The sequence below is a fragment of the Ceratina calcarata genome, unplaced genomic scaffold (assembly GCF_001652005.2).
Source record: "Ceratina calcarata isolate Rehan_Ccalc_2016 unplaced genomic scaffold, ASM165200v1 scaffold321.2, whole genome shotgun sequence".
In the NCBI taxonomy this organism is placed as follows: Eukaryota; Metazoa; Arthropoda; class Insecta; order Hymenoptera; family Apidae; genus Ceratina; species Ceratina calcarata.
Genome location: NW_017154760.1, coordinates 417,800 through 432,143, shown reverse-complemented (window position 1 = coordinate 432,143; position 14,344 = coordinate 417,800). Strand labels below are relative to the sequence as shown.

The following is a 14,344-nucleotide window of genomic DNA, read 5'->3' as shown; positions in this document are numbered from 1 at the left end:
ATCGATCGCGGCTAGATTTCAAATTAAATTGATATGCATAAAACAGAAACAAACTTCGGATTTGACGCATTTATAGAGAACGTGTACAGCTAGTAACAACGAAATTGAGCCAGCTACGTGCATGTGTTAGTTTCCCCTAGGGGGACAAAATTCAAGATGAGTAATAAGTCAACATCTGATTTTTTCGATGCTCAATCTCGCATTGATATTGTTGGATTTTAACATAATTTTGAAACGTCAAAATAAAAATAATGTTAACGTATGCACATTACCATTAAAATTCTTTTTATTTTGACGCGTCAAAATTACAATAAAATCCAACAGTACCGATGCCAGATCAAGCATCGAAAAAATAAGATGTATACTTATTACTCGTTTTGAATTTTGTCCCCCTAGGGGAAACTAACACATGCACGTAGCTGGCTCAATTTCGTTGTTACTAGCTGTACCCGTCGTAAAAAAAAATGTGCATAAACATGAGGGGAATCAAAAGTATGGGAACGCGTAATATTCAAATGGTGATGTGAACGATATATACTCACCGGAGAAGAAGCGCTCCGTCCTCGGGATCTCGGGGCCAAATCGAGCATCAAGACACGCGGTGGCACGTGCTTCCGCCGCATTACGGACCGTCGCAGGAATGCGGTCTGCAAACACACGGGTTAGGGGACTCGTGAGAGCTCGTAAATCACTCAACGATCGTAATCGCCAGGTTCTGCGCGTAAACTGGCTAAACACCGAGCGCGCGTACGTTCTCGGGTCACCGACCTAAGAAAATCATGCTCGCCGGTATATTGAGAAAGGTAATGGACGCGCGTCATTGACTACCGCGTCGCATCGCGCATTCTTATCGGGTGATTTATGCTCGCGCGATCTTATCTTATTTTTTGTTTCGACGCAAGATTTATCGAGGCCGAGACAGTCTCTTACGTCGAATCAGAAGTTACGTCAGACATCTTACACCGTACGTAACGAGACGTGAAGAGTCCGAAAACTAAGAATAGAGAGCGTATGCATCCCGCGAGCCGTCCTTGAACCAGAGATTTAGTGATAGAGGAAGAAGTCCGGCAGTAGATCGAGACGAGCCCGGCGCGGCGTGACTCAGTCTGCGCGGAAAGATTCGTGACGCTTTACGAACGCGATCGAGAAGGACGCGAGCATTCGGGATGAACCAGACAAAGAGGGAGAGAAAGAGGAATTCTTGAGCGAGGGTTCGCCGGGGTTTCGGAGGAGGAGAAACGGGGCCGTGCAGTTAGACGCGGAACGGAACTGGAACGGAGCAGAAATGTTATCATAAGCGCAGTGAACTTGACCCACTTGAACGGAGAGTGGGCTCCTACACCACCACCAACGCCGATGATATGAAGTTACGGGCGGCTCGTGCGAACCCGTAACACGATAACAGCTGTTGCATACCTCTCGATTCGCGGGACAGCAAAAGTTTCGACGATCGCGTGCCTCTCGCACATGCACGCGTCTAACACAGACGTTTCTACTCTCCCTCTCATCTCGTTTCCCTCTCTCGCTACCGTTTCCACGCCGGTCTCGTTTTTCTTTTTTTCTCTCCCCCTCGTCTCTTTCTCTTTCCCCGTCACGCTTTCTCCGGCTTTTTTCCACACCGACACGCGGGACACGTTCGTCGCATAGGTGGTAGCACGGGCCAGCCAGGTATTCTATCCGTCGCACGAGGAGTCGCACGTGCCTCGTGCCAAGGAAAAAGTTGAACAGCCCCGAACCGTTAAAGGAGCTCGTCACGCCTAACCCGAAGGTATATCGACAGCGACGACGCTCACGTGTCGACGGTACGTTTCGATTTGTCTCCATTTGTCAAGAATCTAATTGGAACTTGAAACCTAATCGATTTTCATCGCAAGGTTTCTTTTTCAAACCGCTATCTATCCGCGTCCGGTGTTTCATTAGTTTTCCGCTCAATTCTCAGCGAAGACAAAAGACGAATTCAGATGGTAAAAAGTGAAAGTGGAGCCGATCTTGTGGATATCTGGGCGAGAGTCTAAGGGACGAACGGTATCTCGACGAGACCATCGATCGTTCATTAGAGACGCAAGAACAGCTCCCTGGTTCTATATCTGTTATGTAAAGGCGAGCTGCGAGAATCGGTGCATCTATATCGAACAGTTCGTTTTACTTTTCCATTCAACCTCGACAAACTTGACCCAGTGAGAAACTGAGGAACTGCTCTTATCTCCAGTTCGCGGTCTCGCGTTTCACGTGATCGGGCAAGCATCACGTGTGTCCCCTCTAACGGGCACGTGCGTGGATGCTTACATACATACTTAGTAGACGTCGCGACGAAAGTAAAAACGAATACACAGCGGCCTGGTCGTGCGATCTTGTTACGTACTTATAAAACGGTTTCGAAAGAGAATTACGGATGCAGAGATTTCTCAAAAACGGAGAAGGCGAAACCCTTATCAGTGACCGTAAAGTAAGAACGAAGCGGAAGGGCGGAGATCCTGGATGTTTACAGGCGGCGCCGATGAACGGACCGGATTCCTGCCGTGTACTGGGATCGCGATAAGCCCTTTGGGCTTCTCTCTCTAGCCGTCCCGCTGCTCTTTTTCCCGTTCACCGGACGTCCTCTTTGTCTGGCCGTGCCACGAATCTGGAGCACGAGGTATCCGCTAACGAACCGTGCAAACGTGTCAGCACGTGCACGTGGTCGCGTGCACGCCCGTAACAGACGTGGAACCGTCGACGTGTGTGTGTATCTGTGCACGAAAGCGCATATAAAGCATGTACACGCGCGCGGGTCTCGGCCGGTAGTTTACCTCGAACCAGGCAAGTTCACCTACATTCGCGTGGGGTGCTGCCGCAGAGGGAGAAGATTAAAGAGGGACACTCGGCCGGAGACGGAGAGAGTACGATGTACCGAGCTGAATGAGCGGCCGACGGTGGAAACGAGATGGGAGCGAACGAGAAGGGGTGGGCGAGGGGGAATTTAAACCGGCATTCGAAACTTCGCAAATCCCTTATAGCGACCTCGCCTACCTGTTATCTCGATCACCCATCGATCGGTTGCTAAACGGAAGAACGACTTAGCCTCCTCCTCCTCCTCCTCCTCCTCCTTCTCTGACTCCCTGTTTCTCCATCCAGCCTTGCGAAGCCTTTCGGCCAACCTTTCCGTCTTACTACCACTACTACCGGTTTGAACTTGACCCACTGAACGGAGGAAAGTCCCGACAAATATTTCAGTTCTCGCAAGCTCGAGTGCCACCCTCGTTTATTCAAACTCGTACATCTACCCTACGTATTCTCATCTGCCTCGCGAGGAACGTTGAACAACCTGTTCGTGCGCGACATTTTACAATTCTCTAAAGTGCTCGTCGCGTCAGAGAATCGAATACGAAATTACGCACAGTAATGATATTTCCTAGCTCGGACGAAAAGTTCGACGTTAGACACTCCATTCCGTCAGCATATTAAAAATTCTGAAACCCCCGAACTATTTGAAAAAGAGACAAACTGTAAACGAACAAGTGGTTCTTTTTACACGAGATCCCTTATCCCGTTCTAGTCGAACGGTCTCACGTGGCCGAGGGGCATTATCTTCCTCGCGGTATCCTCGTCTCCTCGTCCAGCCGCATTCTTCCGTCCTCGTTCCGCGAGCTACCTGCGAGCGGGCGCGTTGTTCGCGGCGATCAACAAAGGAAAATACCTTCGGGCAGAGGAACAGAGATAAAGAGCTTGAGAGGGACGAAGAAAAATAGGTGGCCGGAGGGATGGCACGCGGAGGTCGGCGAACGAAAGGGTGTTTGTGTTCTCGAGGAGGTTCGTGGATATCCGCGCTTCTTGGTGGTCGTGATCGCGTTAGTCGTGGTGGCATTACCACGAGAGGACGTTAAAAGAGGAAGACACCGCGCTCCGCGGAAAGGAGAGGCTCAATCGGCCGGCATAACGGGCAACCCGAGCGAAGCTAGACCGAGAACGAACGAGGAGGAGGAACAGAGGCACGTCAATGGGGCTAACACGGGAGGGCCTGCGTGAACGTGTGAATGAAGAAAGAGAGACGCTGGATCAGACGGGGATGAATGGGTGCATCTTAGGAACCGAGTCAGCTGATGTACCACCCCGACGCCTCTTTCGGGGTAGCCGCGGCTGCGGTGGCCCGCTCTTGAATTTCAAATTAGCGAAAACTTATCCCGTGTTTACGCAACACACGCGGTGAATGGAGCTCGACCGAGGAGCTCCATTCATCCACCGCGCTTCGTAAATCATTCGTCGTCTCGATCGTTGGACGAAACATCGTATCGATTACTACGTGAATTATCGTATCGACTTTTCACGTAATAGCTGGGAGGGATGCAAATGGGTCGACGCGGTCGTAAAAGTGGATGGTTAGCCCGGTTCACGAATACGGGGCAACGGTAATCGGGGACTCGTTCTCCGCGAAACGATCACGCCTCCGTGACGTAGTAAAACGACCGCCTTTAAACAAGGCTATTGACCCTTCGACGTAGGACTACGCGAAGGAAAGGTCGTAGTAAGCGAGGAGCGATCCGTTCCATTCACGAACGCCGCAAGAAAGGCATTATCTCCCTACGACCCTGAAATTCCCGATTCCCTCTCGCGCCCCCTTGTCTCCGCCGATCCGCTGTACACTGATACCACGCGCCGTGGCAACCCCCTTCCTTCTATCGTCTTCTCGCTCGCACCGCCTCGCCGGCAATCCACCTTATTTTATTGCCTCTAGGCGCCTGGCGCTTCTTTACGCCACCGTGTGAAACGTTAATAGCCTTTGTGAACCTGACCCGACCACGGACGCCTCGCTACAATCTTCGTTCTCGACGTGCTATAACTGACGTACACCGTCGTTCATAAGTCATAAGACTTGTAATTAAACTCCGAGTACGAACGAGCAAATAATTAATAGATAGCAGATTTTTATGCGAGATAAAACTTCTACGATGTCAATTCAAAAAATTATAATGTGTGCTTATATACGTTGGACGCATTCTTTATATCTCGATAGCTATCTGAAATTGTAAAGAAAACTTTTCCCAGTATCGAAGTAGTTACAGTTGAAACATACTTATGTACGATAGTGTACCAGTTTCATTAACAAATTGAAACTCGAGCAATTGATGTTCGTGAACTAGCGCAGTCTGTTACATCGACTTGCCGCTTCCTTTTCTGTCCTGCTTCTTGCTCGTGAAAGAGGTTACTCGTCTGCTGAATCAATTAATTAATTGATGCGTTGGACAGCTTTTTCTCTACTTCACTTATACAGTCGTCCTCGCGTTCAGCTCTTTTTGCAACGACACGCGACTTCCCCATGTAACTTGTTATATTTCTGTGCTGTCTATTTTATGAGCGTGACGGTAAATCGTATCGTCGAATTTCAAATGTAAAAATTGATTCCAACGAGACAACGAACGGAGTTTTCTCTGGTTCAACCTAAATCCCTCTTCAGAATACGGCAACCCAGTTTATCGGGCCGTAGGCGTCAGGGCGGTTCTTTATGCCAGCGGTGCGGCGTGCGAAGTCGTGAATGGCTTCCGTGAACCTGAACCAGACCGACAAACCGCCGTCGCCGCCAATGTCAACGGGACAGGCCGCCGTTAACCAGTGTCAACAGCACGCCGCGATGCGCCACCAACATCGACGTAATCGCGGCACACGGACGAACGACGACGAAGACGGCGGCGTCCGCGGATTTGTTTAGCTTATACCGTGGGTCCCGTCGCTCGCGAGTGCAACACATACGTATACAAGATGCGTGCAGTCCCCGTCCCGTTCACGGGCAAAAGGCTTCTGTTTAATGCACGAGCGGTTGAGCACGTGCCAGTTCTTTCTAGGGTCGACGCGCGACGGAGGAACAGGTGAATCACGGATATAGAAACGAGAGGAGAGACAGCAGGCCGAACAATCGGGCCTGTTACGATGCGTCATGATTTACGATCGTAAAGCCTCTGGGTAAATGAGGTACGTTCGATGAAAAGATAGCAGATCGACAGAACAAACCCGTGACACCTTCCTATTAGAATGTTGTAAATAACGTAACTCAGCTTGGTCCAGACGTATTTATTTTCTGAGGTAAAGTCGATGAAAGACGTTTAACGAGGTCGTAAATTTGCCCATCGTTAAAGTCGTCATAAAAATTAGTAACCGATACCTGTTGCGGTTACACACTCGTCCTCAACAGACATGAAACTACTTTTTACCGAACGGCTAAAAAATTGTTCTGCAATTCCCGGCAACCGGGAATTTCCATACGAAATAAACGATCAGAATGTTTAGAATTCTCTTCAATCGAGCAGATTTTCGAGAGCGCACATTCATAGGGGCACCAAAAGTAAGTTCAATTAGTCAGAGCCTTCATCATCCCAGCTTGTCATCAGACCCACCTTGAAAACCATGAATGATCGTTTCGGTAGCTGAGCCGCAATAATTTCTCGGTGGTCCGAATTTTATGTCGCTGAAGCTGTCCGACCGACGCTACCGAGATTTCATTGAGGAACAATAGGCACATGACACCTGGCGAGGGCAAGACTACGCCTAGACCTAGATTACGACACTAATGCCGGGTCGTCGACGCGAACGAGCGTTGGTAGGCAGAGGGGAAGAGAGGACACGGGTGCAGAGGTGAGACGGACAAGGAGGCGCCAAGGCAGAGGAACGGAAAGAGACGGTGGTAGCACAGGCTGGCACGAGTCTAACACTGGGACAATGTCACATCTAAGCTATTATTCTCATTCATCGCGGCCAGACTTACGGTAGACTAATAACCTGTCACCAACTGCGGCACCGGTTGCGAGACCTCTTTCTCCCTTCTCCCTCTCGGACCTCTTTCTCCGTCCGGTTCATTATTCCTTTTCGCTCTAATGGTACCCGTGCTGGTGGTGAACCGTTGCACGTATACACACCCCCGCTGATTCTCTCTCTCTCTCTCTCTCTCTCTTCCAAGCCCCGACTATTTATGTAAACGTCAACCGACCTGAGGCAATCCCGAAGCAGCAGGCTATTAACTCCGAGCCGCGTGCCGACACGTGGTTTCCCTGTTGATGAGCCGGGTCGGTTTCACCGGGAAAAATTAGATTCTGTTGTTTCTTCAAACAGCTTGGAATTCTGTACAAGCCTGTTTACCCTCGTCCTTTCTTTCGATTCGTGCAACGCTTTCGGCTCTCTCTCTCTCTCAAGCCTCGTTTAGAGGAATTAAAGACAAGATTAACCGTTGATTCCCGAATTATTTTTCATTATCGTTAAGCAATCTGTTGGGAAACGGATGAACATTCGCCAAGTATTCAAGAAATGATTCATTACAGATTCGTAATAATCAATAAATGTAATACATCGCGTGACAACGACAGGAGCAAAAGTATTAATAAAATTATAAGCACATAAATACACGGTGCTCGGATATCGTGAACTATGTATGTATGTAAATTGTCTCAATGGTATTAAAAATAAAATGAGAACAGTATTAGCATCGCTGTTAAGATACGACAAAACGGAGCATAATGTCTGGTGGGCTCATTGAGCCCGGCTAATTCAGTGATCAATTTAGCTGGCGTTCACGCTCGAAATCCCAGTAACGTATTAGCTGGGCCAAAAAGAAGACGACAGGTGACGGTCGTGCGAGTTATAACGGGGCATCGGGCCGGTTTAAAGCGAACTGACCTCGCACAACCCTGAACCGAGAACAAGCTATTAACACGGCGTGTGCCATTCATTCTTGCCCGGCCCTTCCGTCTCCCTCGTTCCGTCCTCTCTTTCCCTCCTTTGCCCTGTTACGCGTACAAACACACGGAAAACCGCACCGTGGCCCAATAGTACATAGTTCAAATCCATTCATAAACTGCACAACCTAATTTGACCAAAAGCTTAATACCCTTTGTGCAACCCGTCTTTAGTATGCAGAGTTCCATTGAAGGAGTACGTGCATGCTTTCATAATCTAAAACTTTAAAGTGCAAAGATTAACTAAGCGGAAAGGTGACTCTCGGCGAAGCCAGTGCTCCAGTGCCCCGATTCGACCATACTCGATACGACGACAAAAGGGAAAAAGTCTCAAAGTTCATCCTGACAAAAACAAGAGATCAATCTTGGGATAAACCTTGGAGGAGAAGAGGAAGCAACGCGAAACCGAACAAAAGGAAAAAGTAGTCTAGCGGTAGGAAGGAACGAGGAAAAAGGAGGGAACGAGGAACAGGAAGAAAGGGAGCAGAGGTAGACGTCTTCGGTCTTGTTTCTCCGTTCTTTGGACGGGGGGGAGGCCAGGGGGCATGATATAAAGTGGCAGAGAGGAAACGTCGCGGTGCTGGAGGCTAAAGGGAAACGGATGGGATGGGGTGGCCGGGACGGTGGCGCGGGAGGGCGCGGGGGATGCCGAGGGAGGGATCGGGAAACTATTGACCACGTTGGGAAGCCGTTTAACCCCTCACGGGAGAACGTTGCACACACGCCTCGTTTGTGTACACACGTACACAATGCTCGGACGCACACGCAGCGGCCGCGCGCTGTATACACGTGTGCAACGAACGGCAGCCAGGAAGGGAAAGCATAAACGGTTCCACACAAGGAAGTTCATTCACGAGTACGGAACTTTGGTAGGTGTTGAACCGTGTACGGATACGACCTCGCGCCCGGTCATATCGTATTCGAGAGTACGCCCGTAGTAAGCGTGCTTCCTCTCTTTCTCCGCGACTTTAACCGGGTGTCTGGATGAAGAACCGCTCGAAAGAGAACGCGCAGGATCGAGACTACCGGGCGACTTTGTTGTAGAGCGATAAGATAGCCAGGAACACGTGCATGCGAGCGAATCGAAAGTGAAACTCGACTGCACGTTTTTATTCGCGCACGCAATGCACGCGGGGTCGAGTCGGTAAGAAATAAAATTATCCTGACAAAAATACGTACCAATCGATCTGACTATCTCTGTCGTGTAACGATAAGAGGGACAATATGCGGGACTAACTGGCTCATCGATTACCCTAAGCTTAATGTTCTCAGTTTCCATACATTAGTATAAATAACGAGCGCACAATGGAAATTATAATTGCCGGTGATTCCGTGATAACGTAAATTTACATGGTATCGAGGCGAGCCATCGGGAGCGCATTAATCGGGTTCGTTTTAATTCACGCTTTTCATTCATCGAAACGTGAACGCGTTACACGAGAATAGGTAAGGACCGAGCTATTTCCGGTGTTGAATGAATATACCGCGGAACCTTGAAAGCTTCTTTAACTTTACCGAACTCGCGAGGGTGTATTGCGAAGTCGAAAGGGGTTGACGAACACATAGTTCCCAAGTTGGATAAACGTCCCCTTCTACATATAGATTATCCCGCGAAAAGTACATAACTATGTCGCGATAAGTTACACTCTCTTCGACCCAGTTTCCCCTTCCCACGTGTTACATGATCAATGAATTCTCAGTCCAGTTATTATTAGTATCAAGCTTGACAGACTAAATGCACGTGAAACCCATTATGTTTTTAACATCAGAAATATGTGCGAATGATTCCAAGGACAGCCGGTCATCCTGTCACGCTTTCCTGTCACAGCTAGCCAACGTTCTGTTACGACTCGTCGATTAACGATAATTGTACAGTTAGTGTTTCAGTGGCTCAAAGCGTGTACACTGTTCGTCTCTGTTTCACTGTTGCTGCAGCCCGGGCGTTGATTACTGGGCGGCAGAAGCGACGTCGGCTAATAGCCCCACTAACTACCAGGAGCCCTGATTGTTAGGTTACGATCACGGTCTTTGAAACTCGCCCCACGCATAATAACTACCTACTAGCGACGGGGATGAACCACCGTCGTCCTCAGAAAGTCACGCATCGAGTTCAAAAGTATAGAAGAATTTCAATAAGAACGGACGTAGCAAGATTGAATTAAACGAAATTACAATTGATGCAAAGCCTATCTTATTATCTTAGGTTTTTAATCAACGTCCGAAACAGACACGATTCCTGTCCTGACAATAAAATATATACATGGAGCAACAAGTATTTAGAACGAGGTAAGACAGTGTGTAATCAATCGCTGCCTGTGGAATCAGAATAGCGAAGATCAACAGTATTATTAGATGAGGGAACGGTGAGATAAGCAATGCTCAAAGTGACAGGAGCCGGCGGCGTTTGTTTTGTTCTGTGTGCTTACAAGCGGTTCGAGAGCCCTCGCTGGCCATCGAGAGTTTGTAGCCAAGCGAACAACCGTTTAAACTCCGCTCGGATATCACTGACCTGCCCCCATATCGTAGCCGCGTACGATAAATTGTTGGCCCACATGTACAGCCTCGTTCCGTCACCCTCTCATCTTATCGATATTTCTATACAGCCGTTTCGCCGACTCGCTCCTCTTTTATTGCTCCGTTACAACCAGATTTCTAAATTAATTCTGAAGTTCGACGTTCCACGGTGAACGCAATTTTAATGTCAATATTTGTGAGGTATCGTTTTCAAACTGAGATACGTACAAAAATTATTTGCTATTAAACAAATGATTGTTACATATTTGCTTCGTATATTTGAAGAATTATTTTTCAACGCATTCACAGCTGCTACTTGAAATGTTTACTACGAACACATCTATACGAGACGAACAGGGAAGTGCAATCAGCAGTCGCGAGCGGAGAAAGGTGAACACGAGGAAGTTTCCGCGGATCCTTTGTTTCCCGGAAGTTTAGGATTCAAACTACGGTGATCCGACGCGACGGGGAGGAAGAATGACTGGCGAAGTTATATGACGGTCGAAACCGCAGCGGCCAGGAAAGGGGACAAGTTCAAGTGGCAAGGTCAAGTCCCTCACCACCCACGAGAAGATTTATAGCTTCCATGCGGCGCGTTGCAAAATGACCCAGTTTCGAGAAAACAAAAAAAAAAAACAAATCCAGCTACGTGCAACGCGTGTCCCGCGTCTGTGTCGAACGCAGCCGCGACGATTTATTTCCAACGCAACGAATTGCTCTCTGAATTTCGTAACCGGTTCCGATTCACGGTTTTGCGAAAAGCGTATAAGAACATAGCACGTGCTGCGTTTGCAACGCACATGAGATGCTTGAATAAAAATTTGCATAAGTGTTAAACCTGTTTTACGCTGTATCACCTTTACCACTACGTACCTCGGATTCCTGAACTGACCATCTCTCGTGTACACAAGACCGGAAACATCACCCAAGGGATCTTCCGCGTCCCATGGAAAGTGGCCGGAAGTGGGCCAACGTGTGATTGCATCCTGGACCTGTTGCTCGTCTTGCGTAGCTCGCAGTTAGAAACAAATGGCCCGGTACACAACGGAGACGTCGTCGCAAGGCGTGGGCGCGGAGGGTCGAGAAGGATCGCGGAGAACGTCGAAGGGTGGGAAAACGGCGCGGGAGGTCAGGGGTCGTGGGCGCGAGTATATCTACCCTTTGTTAATTCTGGCTTAATGCAGCGGCGTGCGGGGGCGCGCTCTGCCGCGGTGAGAGCCAGACAATGGGGTCACTAGGCTGTTTCGTGCCAAGTTTTCATCGCCGGACAAGTTTAGACCGCGGCCTTGCCCGTGCGCCTTATTCAAGTGGACGTGCACGAGGGAGGTGGGAGAGGGACGAAGATCGAACCGATAGGATTGTACCTCTCCGGGAACACAGCGTGTATCCGCGGGAAGGTGGCCTGACGTGTTTTAGCGAAGCCACTCGTACATTATGGATGCGGCAGCCAGCGTTTTACGTAATCGGCGCGTGCCACCTGTGCACGGGCTTTTAGAATGCAGACGTAATCGTGAAAGAAACGGGAAGGTCGTTCGTCGACTCCATCGCCCGCGTTCGCATCGCTGATTACCGAAATATTATAATAAGAATGAACACGATGTTCAATGCAATGTTTCACATAACATTCGATTCGTGTATTAATTGATGTTACGTTAACGACTAATCCGTGCGATTACTGTGCTGATTCAGAAAAATCGTGCGTATATACACGGTAATGGGTTAAATGCCGATAGACCCATTACGGCAGCACGTAATCGCACGTTCTTGACCTACGTCCATTAAATTCCTTTCGAACTACCGACCACTGACCGCACTCGTTCCAGTGCGACTCGTGTACACACGAGAATTGAATGGCGAACCGATTTACTTGTATGAATGGCAGATTCAACCATTCGAAGCTAGTCGACTATAAATCGTGTTAGAATGGATTTCTACTTTTTCGCAGTTCCAATTCAACGGTTATCTTTACTTCAGAATTTTACTAAAAATTCACCCCTTACGCGTAGATGGAAGAATATTAATTCATCACGTATTTCCTGATTTGTCTGTTGCGATACAAAGCACGAATATCCGACTGTCGACTGCGAATCGTATCAGAATGGACCTCAGCGTTCCGTAATACGTTTCGCTGGAAATCCAACCCTTACGTATTGAAATGTTATCAATAACAATTTGTCTGAAATTCGATCTGTGACCTTCGGTGTAATATGTATCAGAAATATCTGACTGGAGAAACTCGTTTTCGATCAACGGGAAGCCGTCGGAACTCGTGTCACGGGCCATTCGTCTGTATCGAGTGTACGTACAGGAAATCCTTGGTGGAGGAAGAGTCGGAGACGGGGGATAAGAGGGTGGAACCGGTAAACCGGGATTCGACCTCGGGTCTATACATATGTACATCGAACCGAATGATGCACGGCTGCATACCGGGTGCAATACAGCACGCGGGAGGCAAGAGAAAGACGGATAGACAGGGAGTGGGAGGCGGAGGAGCACGCGGAGGCCCTCCAACCCCGTTTTCACTTTCATTCGCACGCTCGTTCGCTCGCGTGGCACATATTCACATATTCATCTCTTCCTACACCGCCCCCGCGCCTTCATCCCCTTGCCAGATGCACGAGCCCGACCGAGAGTCGTACGTGTGAACGCATACTGGCAACCAACGATGGGTATTTCACGTGGCTCAGCTGTGAACTGTGACGTACGATCATCGACACTCTGGCAAACTTATTCGGCCACGTGCTTACAGTCATACGCTCGTAAACGCAAATAACTTCAGACTCCGTCAAGATTTATGAACGAGATACTCGATTCGTATGGGAAGGAAAAATGCATCGATGGTCGCAATTCGTACGATTGACAAATTCTCAATACGAAGCTGTAGAACAGTCACAGAGATCTGAGATGTTCAAACGAGGAATCCATCGATGACTGGAATTTTCTTAATGCAGAATGAAAGTAAGGAAGCCCTGCAGACAATTTTACAAATGACGAATTCATAATGCGACGCTGCACGTAATAGAAGTCGCGAGACGCATCTTCTGGTGAATCACGTAAGAAAATTGGAAGGACAAAAGAGTTCGACGTATGACGGGTTTCGAGAGTAGTCAGCAGATGCAAAACAGTCTGGCGAAAATCCCCGAAGCGTGTCAATCGAGCTTTAGGGAACCTGTTGCTCTCTCTCTGCATCCTCTCACCTACCACCCTACTTTCCTTCCACCCATCCCCTGTCTTCGGTTTCTGTACACGCGAGCGTGTGTATACGCGCCACTTTCGGAATACTCGATTCGAGCCAGAGAGACAGGAGAAAGACGGGACGCGTACGCTTGTCTTATGCTAAACTTTGCGGGTTGCAACGAGGAGGGATTAAAGCGGGGCGCCACTTGTCAGACTAGCCTTCCGTTTATTTCATCCCTCTTCAGAATTCCCGATTATATACTGTTCTATTATGTACAGGGTGAATCCATAAGAATGATACATACGTAGCCGAGTCATATAACTAACTCCCCTTTGAGTTCATTCAAAGATGTTGTAGAATTTTGTATTTCACGGAGCTTGTATTAATTCTTATAAATTAATAAATTTAGTTTCATCACCTCAGGGCTCTTTAGAATCAGCATCCAGCGGTACATTATTTTCCATGATGACTCTCATTGACTGGTTATATCATATAAATATCTCAATGGAATACGAGCGATTACTGAACTAAAATGAAATTAAGGATGTATTGGCTATACAGTCAATCTCAAAAGTTTATGTATCTTAGAAAAACGCATTTGCTATAATTAAAAAGAAATCAGACGTCGGAAGAACAATGCTAATAATAAATAGGTACGTGCCATAAAGTATAGAAGGTAATATCCAATTAATTATTGACTCTGGCGAAAAGTTTTTTATGCAAAAGTTGTACGTCCTGACGTCCTCTACGAGAAAGGTTCTATGCATTTTTCATCTAACTTCAATATTTAACGAGTTAAGTATGACTAATCGGCATTTTATAGGTCTTGAGAAAATCCGACCGTCCCACCGTCGAAATGGCGAACTTTTGGTAAACAATTTCGTTTTTCCTCAATAACTCCCAAACCGTTCGTCCTACAGAAAAACTGCATACGACCTTTCTTGTAGAGGACGAC

The 14,344-nt window shown here is 48.0% G+C and overlaps 2 long non-coding RNA genes across 3 annotated transcripts in view; one reads left to right on the top strand and one right to left on the bottom strand.

The window, feature by feature from the left end:
• Nucleotides 1-548: 548 nt before the first annotated feature.
• The window catches only part of LOC108624622 (uncharacterized), a 46,787-nt gene continuing 32,991 nt past the window's right edge, over nt 549-14,344 (bottom strand). For both annotated transcript variants that reach the window (XR_001916597.2, XR_003389127.1), the window contains exon 4: nt 549-647. This is a non-coding gene — a long non-coding RNA (uncharacterized LOC108624622). The remainder of the gene's footprint in view (nt 648-14,344) is intronic.
• LOC113464287 (uncharacterized) lies at nt 8,762-10,983 on the top strand. The gene is made up of 3 exons (XR_003389128.1): nt 8,762-9,813; nt 9,901-9,983; nt 10,521-10,983. It is a non-coding gene; the product is annotated as an uncharacterized LOC113464287 (long non-coding RNA).